Below are 14,619 nucleotides of genomic sequence, written 5' to 3'. Positions count from 1 at the left end.
AATAAACAACAGCTGAGTGGATGAAAAGGAAGGTCTCAAAGGTTTAATAAAATGAGTCCATTTGGACCATACGTTAACAAATACATCCCGTCGCATTCTAAGGGAATGGGTCATTTTCTCCATTATGTAAATTTGATGGACTACATTTATCCGGTCATCTTTCCAGGGGGGAAATGGCCTCAGCCATTTTTGAGTAGTTGCTTTTTTACATGCCACCAACAGAATTGTCATGAGGGTTCTATCTTTGGAACTCCAAAACACAGGTTCTAATAAATGACGGACAGTTTTCTGATAACATAAAACCGGGCAAGACCAGACAATGTGATAATGGTTGGCATTATTGACCTGGCATTTCCTTCAGCAGAGAGAATTAGTAGATTGGTGTCCCTTCTAACTAGGTGTAAAAAAAAACGTACCAAATTTATCCAATTAAATTCCCTCAAATGACTCTTAATTGACATTCATTCAAATGACTCTTACATGCATGCAGGTTTTTATCTGCTCCAGCTCCATTCAGCATCAGGGAGAACATAACTCCCAGGGCAACTCACTCATTTCGTCTTCGTCTGCTTTATTTTTGCTAGTGATGGCAAATGTGCGCTCATCTTAACATTCACGTTTTCAGCAGTCCTAAATTTTTAAAACTTTGACATTGAGGGCTGTCACTCATATATTCCATCACTGATTTAAACTCTTGGCTTCAGTGCATGTTGTGCCCTCTGGAATGATGGATTCTCTGGAACACTGAATCATGTTGCTGCCGAGTGCTGGAAGCAAACACATTTGAAAGCAGGAGATTTGTCAGTTTTTTTTGGGGGGGAAACGTATATTAAAAGTTGATGACTTTGTTAACGGCAGTAATAGTGGCACAAGTCCATTTATAATATAGAATATGTGACAACAAATAATAAATTCCATCTCCCTCTCAACTAAATCTATTAATGAGTGGAGAAGACAAGGGTGGAGGGAGGCGTCTAATTAGCAAATGCTTGATTGATTAATGCTAAATTCCAAACTTGAACTCATTTGTTAACCTTCACAACATAAATAATCTTCCCGGCCAGATCCTCCCCCTCGCTTTGTCTCCATGTCCACCAGCAATTCTGATAATGTTATGCAGCATTACATTGTTCAGAATATTGTCTACCAGTGGATGCCTTGTATCTTTTAAAACCTTTTCAATATGACTGAATTGTCTTTGTTTGTCTCTTCCTTCCGAGTTCCACATGCCTGTGTTGAGCAGATAATGTGTACAGCAGAGGAGCTGGGGGAGGAAATTCAGTAACAGCGAACAGTCCAGTAGCTGAGGCTGACGGCCTCATCCACAGTCGATCAGCCAGAGTTAATTTTCGAATATTTTCACTTCACTTTGGCTTCATTTAGAAGAATGACTTTCGGCTTTAGAATTTTTATCATGAAATCATTTTATTTATATAAATCCCACATTTTAAATATAGCTTAAACGTACAGCAATAAACGTTCAGCATCATGTAAATAAAGTGATCAGAGAGAAAACTATGCTTCTGCTCCTTCTCTGTTTATAGCTATTGCAAAATCTGGCCCATGGAGAGAAAGCCAGCAACACATGCCAACGGTGCTATAGAAAAAAAAAAAAAAAAAAACTACAGATGGTAGAGAGTCAGACAATAAACAAAATAAAATACCCGTCAATAGTAGAGTGTCATAGATGGAGAAATTGGAAAATGAAAAATGAAGAGTATTTTAATAGCCCGTGGATGTAACTCGGACAATTACTTTTCTAGCGTTGTTTAATCAGCCTGCTGTGGATTGAACAGCATCAGACAGATTTTTTTTCCCCCTAAAAGGGTAGCTATGAATTGGTCTATCTGTGCCTTTCTCACAATTTAACTTCTTTCAAAACAACTGTATGGATTTCTATGAAATGTAGTGCAGATACCGATAGTGCTTCGGATGCTGCTATGTGGTTGCCATCTTTGGTTTTGAATTAAGGCTCAAGTGCATAACTTCTGTCATCCCCTCAACATGACTACATGAGCTCACACCATCCCTTGCTGATATTTGCTGCCGGTTACTTGACGTATCCTCGATGTTTTCAGCAGGTGAATCTCAGTCTTATTTGGAATAAGACTGCTGTGTCTATCTCCTATTGCTTTGCCAGCCCAATGCTGTTTTGCTGGTCTTGTCAGTCTTGACATGACAGGAATCACTTTTTTTTATATCACATACTCATTCTACAATATAGTGACTTTAAAACTTCCTCCCGGTAACTTCCTCTTGCTTCCCCTGCGGGGTTCCCCGACACATACCAGCTGGGCTGGTTGTTCTGGGTCGTCCCACAAGGTTTTTACCCAGTTGGCAGTGCCTGGAACACTTTCTAAGGCAGACACCTTGGGGACATATTTAGAAAATGCCCAAACCACCTTCACTGGACACAGTTTGTAATGTGTGTTTGCACTGCATGACAAGTTAGCTTATTTGTCTGCTGAGAACATCCCTCCAGAGCGTTGACTTTTACCCATAATATTTACTTCAGTGCACAAACTTCATAATTTCAGTCAGCCCTCGTCGCCTCCACAGTTAAAACAGTTTCAACTTGGGGAAAACGATGTAAATAGTAGTTCCATGGGCAGCACATCCTCTCCAGCATCTGTTTAAGACTTCCACATAAAGCAAGAGGTAGAAGCCAATTTGGAGCCTCCTTGGCCCATTGATCACCATTGGAAATCAAAACTTGAAGACTTGTGTTTAACAAGCACAATCTGCTCAGACAATGGCACAAGAGGAGGAAAGTAAAATCTATTTGAAAATGTTAATTTCCAGCTGGTACTTTGAACAAATCGCCCAGCACTATTGTTCTGTACCGTGTACTTGATGGTGTTGAGAAAAATAGGCAGACGTCTTGGTTGGTGAAGTCACACAAAAGTGTGCCAACAGTGGTTCTCACACAACTCTTCTTAGATAACATTTCAGAGAAGTCAGGATCATTTATTGTGGTGTTTAATTCACCAACACTGATCGGTCTTTTTAAGAACTACTCTTTCTGTTCACTGCACACACACATTATGCCTCCTCCTACACAGTCTAAATTCCCACGTCATTTGCTGTAAAAAAAAAAGCCCCAGCCTTACTTGATCTTAGATTTTTGCCAGTTTTCGTCTCTCGTTTTGTCCCCGCTTTAATTCACTGCCATGACAACCAAGGTCATAGGAAGCACAGAGAAATGTCTTTACACTGTCAGGCTGCAAACAGAAATCGTATCTTAGGCGTGAAAGATTCATACAAGTCAAACAAAATAGTAAATACGGTTTCAAAAATAATGAGACTTTTTCAATTCAATTGCGAAAAACCACTCAATGTAGAGATATAAAGCACGATTGTATGGCATCCATCCCAGATGTAATTGCTTATCTCTGTCACAGAAGAAGAACATGTAACGTAATAACAAATTATGATGAACGTTGTAAGACATAAAGACATTTTCAAAGGTCAAACCATGTCCATTTTTTAAACCATAAATGTCAACCAGGCACCAACCGATTGATACCAGCTGTCAATCACATAGGCGTCCACTCATGTGCTGTGCCTTATCAACTGTGGCCTTCAAATGGGAAAATCATTTACAAATTGTACATAATGTTCTATAAAAGAAGATCAGAAACCAACTCTTCAGGAAAATGTTTACTGATGTTATAAACCAAGTGATAGGTAGGCTCATTTTCTCATAGACTTCCATTCAAATGGATTTCTTTTTGAAACCAGTGGAGTCACCTCCTGGTACCTAACTGCTAAACTACTACTAAAACTTTTCAGGAATGCAGAGTTATTTCAGTGCAAGAAGGGGGAGGACAACGATAATCCAATACATCAGAAAGGACAGTGCTGAGTTTATAGTAGCAGATGTACACATAAATTCAGGCTGTGAAGGCCATACAACACTTCCTGTAATTGCAAACCAGGGAGTGCGGTTGTGCATCTTTGTATATGGCCTACAGCGGCTTGATTTAGTGACACTGAAGCCACAGGTAAAGGGCACGTACAGCAGTGTCTTTATGGTTTTACAGCTGACATATGCATCCCCATCTGGCTGGGCAGCATGTGTCACAATGCTTTGTCCTCTGTGGCACAAAAGCTAAAAATACTGGAGCTCCAATTGCTCATTACTCACATCTTTGACAAGGGGTGTTATCCCTTCCATTGTTTTCCATCTCAGTAACACTCTCTCTGCTCATCTTTGATTGTTTCTTTGAGGGGGTGTAAATTAACTAGGGACGTCCCAATCAGCTTTTCTGTTCTCAAACCCGATCGGAATCTTCTTATTACTGAGTATCAGCTGACACTGAGTCCTGATCGGATACTTATTTGTATACTCTACACACTACACTTGTTTGGTACTTTCCTCGATAACAGAAATGCACTGTACACCATTTTTACAAAAAGCTTTTTGTACTGCTGCTGCTATGTAACTGCAGGTGATGTTGATAAAGAGAGAGAGAGAGGGCAGGGGATGTCACCGGCTGTCTGTTAGCTTTCAACGCTGTGTTTGTACATGTTGGTAAATTACAACCAAAATGTTAAAAGATATTGCTTCAAGTCACTTCTCAACATGTCTGTTTTGTCGGATGGTTTGATAGCCGAGTGCTTATATTCCGTAGAAACACTGACGAACGTCCTGGCTGTAAACTCGAGTGACAGCGATTGTGGAGCGTAACATATGACCAATTCTATCAAACACAGGCACACGGATAGTATGAAATAAATGTCACTACGAATCTGCCCAAACACGACCTAGGGTTGGCAGGAAAAGGTTCTGCTAAATGAACAAGCCTCCAGATGTCATACCACACTAAATCTACAAAGATCATGCAAAAGCTGATATACTTTATTCCAGACCTGCAGTGAGGTTTACACTTATTGATAAATAATCCCTCATCCTGAAATACTAAAAGCATGCGAGCCATCCATTGGGATCTGGTGATTTGGTAAAATGTTCTCCTGTTTGCTTGTCTCACCCCGGCACAACAGCTAACCAGCAGGAGTACAGCCTGCTATCTATGTTGCTGGTTACATATGTCTATGGAATTGAACAGCGCCACTTCCTGCCAAAACGGTATTATTTTGGTTCCAAGCGTTGCATTATGGGATTGCATGCTCTACAAAGCTCTGTTGCAGTCTACAGCTGAGCTACATAAAGGACCTGCCCCCTGTTTATAAGTAGCCAACAGTCCATACTTGTGGAAAGCTCTGCAGCTTGTGCAAATTATCATAGTGAGGTGATTTCCAATCCAAGATCAGTTAAAACATGCCTGAATTTTAAGCCTATACTTAAGATTGGGATCAAGACACCACTAAAATAATATACCTACTGTTTGTTTGTATAAAGTAAAATGGTAGTTCGAACAAACATTATTTTGTCTTGAGATGGCTCTCGACAAAGGTTTAATCAGGACCGCCGTGTTGTGGTAATTACTCAGAGGTCCACAGGGGGCAATAGAGGTTCCACATTGGAGCTTTAATGCAATTTGTTTTTTCAGTCACTTTAATTACAGAAGCTTTAAATGGTATACATTTGATGTGCAGCATTTTCTTTGAACTTCAATGCATTCTTGCTCTTAGGCATGAAAACAGGCACATGGAAATGTTCCTAGTGTCACTTGAGAAAGCAGCATGTACCAGATCTGGATTAATGAGGCAAAGAAAACCCAGGAATGAGGCCAAGTCGACTGTAAACCTGGATACAATGGCATATGAGCAATATTCCACACACCTGGGATACTGTCAGAGGCTTGAAGGCAAGATTGTAATCACTGCCTTGACTTCTGGAAATGCATCGATATGTCAACCTTGTAGCACACGTCACACCTCCACTTGTGAGGAGGTGGTGGAGCTGCGGAAACAAACAGGAATGGAATAAGGTCTATCACAGTGCAATCTAGCAGCTACACACTCACATTTAGTCTTTATTAGCAGGGAACATTAGCCTCCTATTTCACAAGATATTGCTTCTTTATAACAATCAATACTTTAGAGTTCAGAGCATATCAACACAACGGTCTAAGTGAATTACCCATTCGAAATTCTGAGCCTATACAGTGTGTGGAAACAAAACTATTCATCATGTCAACTTTTATGTTTAGAAGTCATATTATAAGTAATCAATAATACACAAGTCATTACACGTAGCTAATTACTGGACTGCACCCGATACGGACAAAGATGACACAATCTCCCATATTTCATGTCTCCTCCACAATCCGTCGTGCTCGGTAGACGAGTTAAATTGCCGACCAGTCATCACATAAAGTCTTTTTTTCCTGTTAGTGTCAGAGATTTAAGATAATAGGCCATGAAAAAAATGTTACTGCCAGGGCTGTAACACTGTCAAGAGTTAGCATTTGGAAAAATGAACACTCATTGAAGCAATAGCTCCAGACAGAAGCTTTGTTGAGGGTGACACAAAGCAGTGTCCGATCTATTAACATGTTCTTAAAAGTTTTCCGGTTAAAGAGAATTTGTTCCTTGAAGCAGCCTGCACATGCAGTTGCTATGCAACACATTGTTCTTGGAGACCTGACTTAACCTGCTGCTGCCCTGCTGAGCCTTAACACAGCATCCCCGTTAACCCAGCCTCATAACCATGCATCATCAATCAGTCAGCCAAGTTGTAACATGTAACCATGTGATGACTTACGGTCTCGGCGATGTCCATGGTGCTGCACGTAACTACCTAGCTGTAAACAAAAGCAGCAACTCGATGACAGTTAAAGTAACAATTTTGTCACTAAAGGGAGCGTTTCCAAATCTCTTTGCTCTTTAAAGCTTGATTTATACTCCATTACACAATTGTATTGTTATATTTTGTTGCACAGTGTGACTTGCAATTCATGTCTACATGTAGGACGTTTTATAATCAACCGTCAGACCAAAACATATTCTCTCTTTCGCTCTCTTCATTTGTTCAACATCCGTTTTTTGCACTCTTGTATAACTCCTCAGTTATATTCCAAATATCTTCCTCCCCAATGAGATCAATAACTTCACCAAAACCATCCATTATAAAAAACTAGAGCTGCAACTATAGTCTTTGGTCCATAAAATGTCATAAAATGTCGACCTGTGTTTCCCAAAAATTGAAATGATGATTTGTTTATTCCACAAACCAACACATTTCAGTTTCAATGATTTCTTTGTCAAACGGAGAAATGGAATTTAAGAAGCTGAACAATCAAAAGCCTTGTTCTAATTATAAAAAAAACTCAAATTAATAACCGATGAATCGTTGCAGGCCTAATCAAAAGAAAAAAGAAGCACAGATAATGAGACAAATAAACAGTCTGACTTTGCCACTCAGGGTGACGCCATGTAAAGTGCAAACTGAGAGAGCAAGCGGATGCTTATGCAGAGACGACTGAAACTTTTCAGCACAGCATGAAATGAAAACATAGCACAATTGTCTGAAGTATAATTCAGGGTTAAGACTCCATCGTTGCCCTGAATAATAGATTGGCACACGTGATTAGATTAGGTAAGTTTTGTGTTGTATTTTACCAAAGCATTATTTGTCCTCACAACATCCAGGAAACTGTGATGCAGACACAGGCAGATGCAGGCAGTTGTATAGAAATATGGTTGTGAAGTCCTATTGACGATCTACGTTTATTTGTAACAGTAGAACCCACTTCTGAAACCTTTTGTGGGAACCTCTTGGTGTTTTATACTCCTGCTGTGTGCTTCTTCCGCCTCACCATGGGAATGTCACCACAGACAACAAAACACTGCTATGCTGGAAAACCAACCAACCAACCAAAGTGTGGACCTTTTGGGAACTCATTTGGAAATGTAATGTTTGTATTTATTAAAAAGGCTACACTAGATTTAAACACTAAGTCCAACCATCTGCTTAAACACATTTATCAAAAAACCATGGCCTTGCCACCTACAACAGAATGCTGCCGTCTGTGAGTGTAATATCAGTCTGAGGCACCATCTGACTATTTGGGATTAAAGCTTCAGGTTTACTCCACACAACACAATCTGGCACGGAACTTTTGCCAAGGACAAAACACACAACACCAGGACTGATGTAAAGCTTATGTGTGTTTGCTATAGTGCTTAGTGCAACATGGTCAATTTTAGCTGTATCTCAAAGCTTTTCCACCAGGCCTACATTAGCTGTACACCTTGTCAAACAACTGTTGGAATATGAAATATAATAACTGTTTTTAAAAGGCTCATTCTGGAGTAATGACAAACAACAATTCACACAATCAGGTGATTGTACACTTCTATATAAAAAAAGCAATGCATATTACATCTCCAATTTTTTACGACAAATGAATATACCTGCATTTTTGCAAGCGCACTTTGTATTATTGCAATTATGAGACGGTTTGCGCCATCGGACAAATTGCGACGGTTTCTGAAAACTAAGAAGTTGCAAGTCAAAACCAATATGTGGTCATAACGGTGATTTCACTACCACTGTTGCAGGAAACCGGTACATCAGCGTCTTTGTTGACCTGTTTTTAGACATTAAGACAAAAACTCAAGCAAATGTTATTTTAAATATGTTTTATACTGTTCAACTTTCAAATTTAACACACATAATCTGCTGTTTGTGTACAACTACAGGGGTAACTTTGTGGTTTTCGTTATTTTAAATTGTTACACCAATACACCATTTCAACATGCAGTGAATTGTGAATAACTGGCAGATATTGAAAGTTATTCTGGAAAAATGGGCAAAAGCACTAACTCTTAGGACATTTGCTGGCCCTTTTATGGTTAAAATAATCAAAACAAAAAAGTCCAGAGGGACATTTTGAGGCTTAGGTGTTAAAGGATTAAATGACAATTTAGAGACCAAACATCCCGTGTACGTTTTTCTTGTAATGATGTTCATTTCTTTATCTCTATCAAAAGAGAACCAGAACAAACCCTGTTCACAGCACACCGAGAGTCAGTCCGTGCAACTGTTATGACAGTTTCAGGTTTCACTAATGTGAAGTCTGTTTATGTGCAGCCTTGCTACAGACTCGGAATTCATCTTCAGCGGGAGTAGGGGGAGGATGTTGCTGATAATGAGGAATATATGCATAGACAATGCTCAGTGTAAAGTGAATTGGGGCCCTTTCCTTCAGGATAACCAACACAAAAAAAAACTACACAGGGATACCACTGGGGCTATCTAAAACAACAAATGAACACTTTTATCTCATAAATCCACAGAGTGGAAGCATCTCGATGCGTTAACCCAGCATTTGTGTATTTCTAGAAACGGAGTGGTGTGGTTGCAGCTGTGCAGACACCCTGTGGGAAATCCATTTATGTTTCAGCTTGATTCATGCCTGCTGGGTATGTCCACTAATGGTTACTTTGAAGATCATTGACCACATGCTAGCTGTATCAATAGGAGATTGAATGGAACTCAAAAATAATTAGGCACAAATCAATGGAGATTTTTAAAAGATTTGGGTCAGTGGAGTAATGATGTATGCACATGGCACTGTTGCTGCTTCTAACAGGATTTCTCCAGTTGATTACTTTCTGTATAAACAGTCGATATTGACAGGAAGTCGAGGTGATTAGAAGACGGATCAATGAAACGTCAACAGAATTAAAAAGTCAGTTTAAAATGTACATACAGACTTAATAGGTGAGGGACTCTGTGTCAGATATCCCACAGGCCACAGATGGGGGTTCAACACATCCACTTTGACCTTTTTATTCAAACTAGTGATGACTATAACAGACAGTAGCTGTACTTTGTCCATGTGTAAGGTTTATTTCAGTCCATGGTAACACTCACCAAATAAGATGGGTGACAAAATGTGAGATTTAATGCAGCCGTATTACAGATGTTGGCCGCAGATTATGCCAGTTGAGTGTAGAGTTTGCAAATGAGCTTGTGATGAATTATAATTTGAAGTTTATTCAAAGTGAATAACTTGGAATCTTTTCACAGACTTGTTTTCTTTTCCATGGTTTTATCACAGGATTACTCCTCACCTCTCAGCACAAGCTCTTCAGAGACACACGACCACAACCCTGAGCCTGGATTCAAGCAGCAGTCGTGCAGACACTTTGTTTACTGACAGCATGGTCACCTGGGTGAAGGTGTTCATTACAAGCTGCTGTGTTTGGAAAATAAGGCATGAATATGCTGATCCAAGGGACACCAACACTGACTTCAGGCTGCACTGCCTAATGTTGAAAAACAAATAAAACTCTTGTAGCCAGTAATTGTATTTGTTCATTATATTTTATATTGTTGTGCCAGTATCTGTTGACTTTTTTTTTATTTATGCATTTCTACTTTTCCAGCAAATGGAGTAAGAAGTGTTTGGGGCTTTGTAATATGTAGAAATATGTATTCTTTACGATTCACTGACATTTGAACAACTTTTAGTAGAAATACAGTATTTGTTGTGTGCAGTCAATACATTTAGTACAGCCTACTAAATGTTTATTTGATTAGGATAATGTTAGCAGATATCCCCAGCTAATGCACAGAATGAATTATTAAAATAGACAACCTGAATAACACAGCAAAACTCAAGTGAGTGCAACAACTGAATGCACAGCAAGCAGGTATTACATCAGCAAATGTGACCACAAGAACATCCCACCATCTAAACCTAAAGCCTGAAATTCCTTACCAAAGTAACGGGATTATATTTTACAGTACTCACAAGACCAAAACAACTATCTTGTGCTTTCACTCAGAGCCCTGAATAGCACCGGAAGCAGCAAGAACAAAATCTAAGTTCTGCTTCGTTTCTTGGCTTCTTCTGAAAGTATGCGCTTTGGTTTCATTGGCTCTGCCGTGGCGTTCTCCTTGTTTACATGTTGTGTGCTGTAAAACATTGCACATGCGCACTTGGACCCAGGATCAGAGGCTGAAGAAACAGCCAAAGTAGGAAAAATGCTGACGTTGTGGAAACGACAAAGAAATCATTCATCATATAAACAGTCACTATAACAGTAAGATAATTATGATGGATTTGCCCTGTATTACTATAAGGTGCTGGAGGCATGATTTTAAATTTGTTTTGCGTCATCGAGCAATAATTCCATAATAACCTTTCGATAAAATGTAAATTAAGGGATGTGGAGGAGGATGACTCTTGTGCACCTCCTATGGGCTCTGTTTACAGCCTTAAAACTCTAATGATTTAACATCATGGGGGGGTTTGACCACAGAGCAGTACACAGACCACACAACTACACCTACTCTGCATACAGATCCACTTGGTGTAATCATTGGTACTCCAGCACATAAACATGTCCAAAGTCCGGCCCACGGGCTAACTACAGCCCAGCTTCGGTTTTATAATGTATTATTTCTGGCCAGGGACAGACTGGAATAGGAAATCGGCCTTTGTCATATGTTGTCCCCATCAGCTTGTAAGGAGTTGCGCTTTGAAACCAGAGTCCAGTATTGGCAACCCAGCCATACAGATACACAGGCATTCACCTCTTATAATGTCATCTGTGAAAGTAGGCAGAATAGTTTTTGTTCACTCCTGCATGGCTTAGATTTGGTTAAATTGCCACTTAAAAATTATAATTATTACAACGAAAATAACATTATTATATACCGTGTATTCGTATGTAGCTTTTACTGTATATGACATGTATATAAAAATGGATGTAGTCTTCCGGTTTTGTGACTGATGTTAACATTTCCTTGACCAGTTAATGTCTCAATCAGAAGTTTCAAGTCGTCTTTAACAGAACATGATGTCAATTGTTCAACGCTAACATGGCACCAGCCAAATCACAATTCTGAAGGCTTCAAAACAGTAATTCAGATTCTTATGGGTGACTGCTCCAGCACCAGCAGCAACTTCCTGCACCGCAAAGAAAACCAAAAAAATAGCCGAGTCTAAAAGAGATGGACAATAACCAAAAAGAAAATGTCTGTCACTGTCAGCAGATTCCGAAATGGAGACATTTCCTTGGGTGATCTGTTGGGCATGAGATAAGCTTATCTAATGAGAGGAGCTCAACAAAGAGAGCTGTGGTCCCAAAATGTGAGAATTTTAATAAACCTGGAGCACAATAATGAACTCTAAATTAATCAAGAATTCTTCGTTGAATGATAATGTAGTATCCTCTACCCAATGAACCTTTGACTTTCCTTTCTTTCCACGCCAGCTCATTCAATCAGCAAAGTGGCTCAGCCATGAATGCATTACCCTTGTCTGGCCCAGTGACACATTAACCTTGACAACACTACAGAAACAGAATGCTATCTGCTCACCAGGTCACATCTCAAAGTGATGCCCTCTCTCTGCCAGGCTGTGAATAATTCATGCAAGCTGGGGCGAGGAAGCGAGTAGAGGCTGGGCAACTTAAGAGCCAATCCATTGACAGAGTGTACATATAGCACTCTCATGCTTATAGCTATTGATTATGTGCCATGTTGCCCGGCAGCTTGGCAAAAGATTACAAACAGAGTAGACAGCAAGATGGCAAGACTGTCCACACTTGTTAAGCGTGGGAAGAGGTGGGAGCCGGGAGGAAGGAGTGCCGAAGAAAAGGAAGACAGCCACCAGACTAATGTAAACACAGTTTCCTCATTTACATGTAATACATGGATTCTTGGGAGTAATAGCTTAATCATGCCGCACCTTAGCAGGAAATGAGGAAATTTGGTGACGAGCAGAATGACAGATCCTTATCCACAGGATTTTCCCGCTACACCTTAATCCATTACGGAATTCTCCTGCAAGGTTCGACTATAGTAAAGCCGATTTAGAGCCTGTGCCACCGCCAATCAGGGAGGTGGCACTTCTACGCTAAGATAATCTGGGAGCATGTGCACGCTACACGTGTCGCATTTCTTGACTTCAGCAACTGAAATACTTGACGCACAAACACGCTCAGATGCAAACTGATTTACTGTTTCTAGGATTTAATGAGAGAAAACAAATTTATATAATGACGACCTCAACTGAGCTCATGTGTAGCTTTTCTCCATCATGTTTCAAGCAGACAGGCAAACGTTTATGAAAATCTTTATCATTCATAATGAATTGCATTGACTGACCCCCGCTGGAAAGAGCACAATGATGTTTTTTTTTGGCCCTGAATGTGTCAAGACATCATACATTTTCAGTATTAAGTGCCACTCTCATCACATCTAATGATTTTCTACATTTTCACTGATTAACACACTTAATACGAATGTCAATATTTCCATCGTTTATCTTTTTTTATGGCCTCGTGTGGAATAATCACACCAAGGTCAGGCCTGCAGTATATTTTAACAACGAATATATTAAATTACTATCAGGTTTTATTTTATTTTTTTTAGTTGACAAGGTGACTCATGTCCCTCACGATGGAAAAATATATTCTCATCTCATGCATTTATACATTTTATGATAATGTAAAAAAAAGTAATAAATAATACAAATGTGATAAATAATAGTTTTTACATTGAGTTAATTTAGTTCAATTTGTTAACTTTCAATTAGTTAGATTGTGGTGATACTTAATCTCTCATAACAAAGTACATTTATAGCTTGCAGGCTCATAGGAGATTGCTGGACTACTGCTGCTTTGCTGTTTGTGCCACATACTTAAACACAATGAAAGCATTTCAAACTCTGATGTGAAAAAGTAACATATTTAACTTACTAATGGTGGCAAGTGGATCAACAAACTCCTCTGTTCTTTACTGTTAAATCACTCTTTTCCTCTATGGACTTTGGTGCAGTTGGAGTGTGCGGTTTGCAAAGCAAAACAAACCTAATTTCACAGTTTGAAAAGGCTGTCTAACATTGAGATAAAGTGGGGCACATATTGTTGTGGACTTAAGCGGGCACATTTTGTGCTGGCTCACATGTTTTCAGTGAGAGCAAGCCTCCGTGTCACAGACTGATTCCCAGTGAATCAGTTATGACCATAGTCGTGTTTCCATCGAGTGGAACGGTTTGGTTTGTTACAGTAGGGTATTGCGTTTCCATTAGCAATAGTTCCAAAATAACTAGCCCCTACCATTCAATTTTTGGGCACCCTTCCCTTTGGGTACCAGAGTAAAATGGTACAGTGGAGCAAGACCGGACAGCAAAAATCAAGGACTTAGACCAATGGTGTTCAGGATTAGTGTTTGTGAACATGTCAGTCCCTAATGATTCAGATGAACTACATGCTTTTTCTCTTAAATGGAAAAGATCAGTTAAGCACAGTACATACAGAATACTATACATACATCCTGGGTACACGTTGACTTTTCTATTCAATACATGTAATTACACGTGCTGTGTGCTCCTAACAAGCAAGGAGAGCCAAGTGACGCCACGACAAAGCAAACTGAGCTAATCCCCGGCATACTGTTCTGATATCTTCCCTCAGTCTGCTCTCTCGCAGGTTTGGTGGGCCTTTCTTAGCATGCAGAACCTTAATGTGATTTCCCCAGCACCGTGTCTCATCCATGCCATAACATCCTAACTTGCTAACAAGGCAGCCCCTTTGCAATCGCTTGGTTTGAAACCATGAGGGGTGTGATTCAGACGACTGTTAGACGTGCTGGAGATTCTTTTTTTTCTGCTGACGCAAACACACAGACTGAAAAATGTGCACAGGACGCAGGAGCGAAAATGCTGTGAATGAGAGAATCATAGCTGGGTG

At 39.7% G+C, this 14,619-nt stretch overlaps 1 protein-coding gene across 5 annotated transcripts in view; it reads right to left on the bottom strand.

The window, feature by feature from the left end:
- The window catches only part of gabra3 (gamma-aminobutyric acid type A receptor subunit alpha3), a 115,339-nt gene that overhangs the window by 58,906 nt on the left and 41,814 nt on the right, over window positions 1-14,619 (bottom strand). The gene's annotated exons all lie outside the window — the stretch shown is intronic.

This window comes from Solea solea, chromosome 4 (genome assembly GCF_958295425.1).
Source record: "Solea solea chromosome 4, fSolSol10.1, whole genome shotgun sequence".
NCBI classification, from domain to species: domain Eukaryota; kingdom Metazoa; phylum Chordata; class Actinopteri; order Pleuronectiformes; family Soleidae; genus Solea; species Solea solea.
Note: the sequence above shows the minus strand (reverse complement) of the source record. Positions and strands in the feature narration are given on the sequence as shown.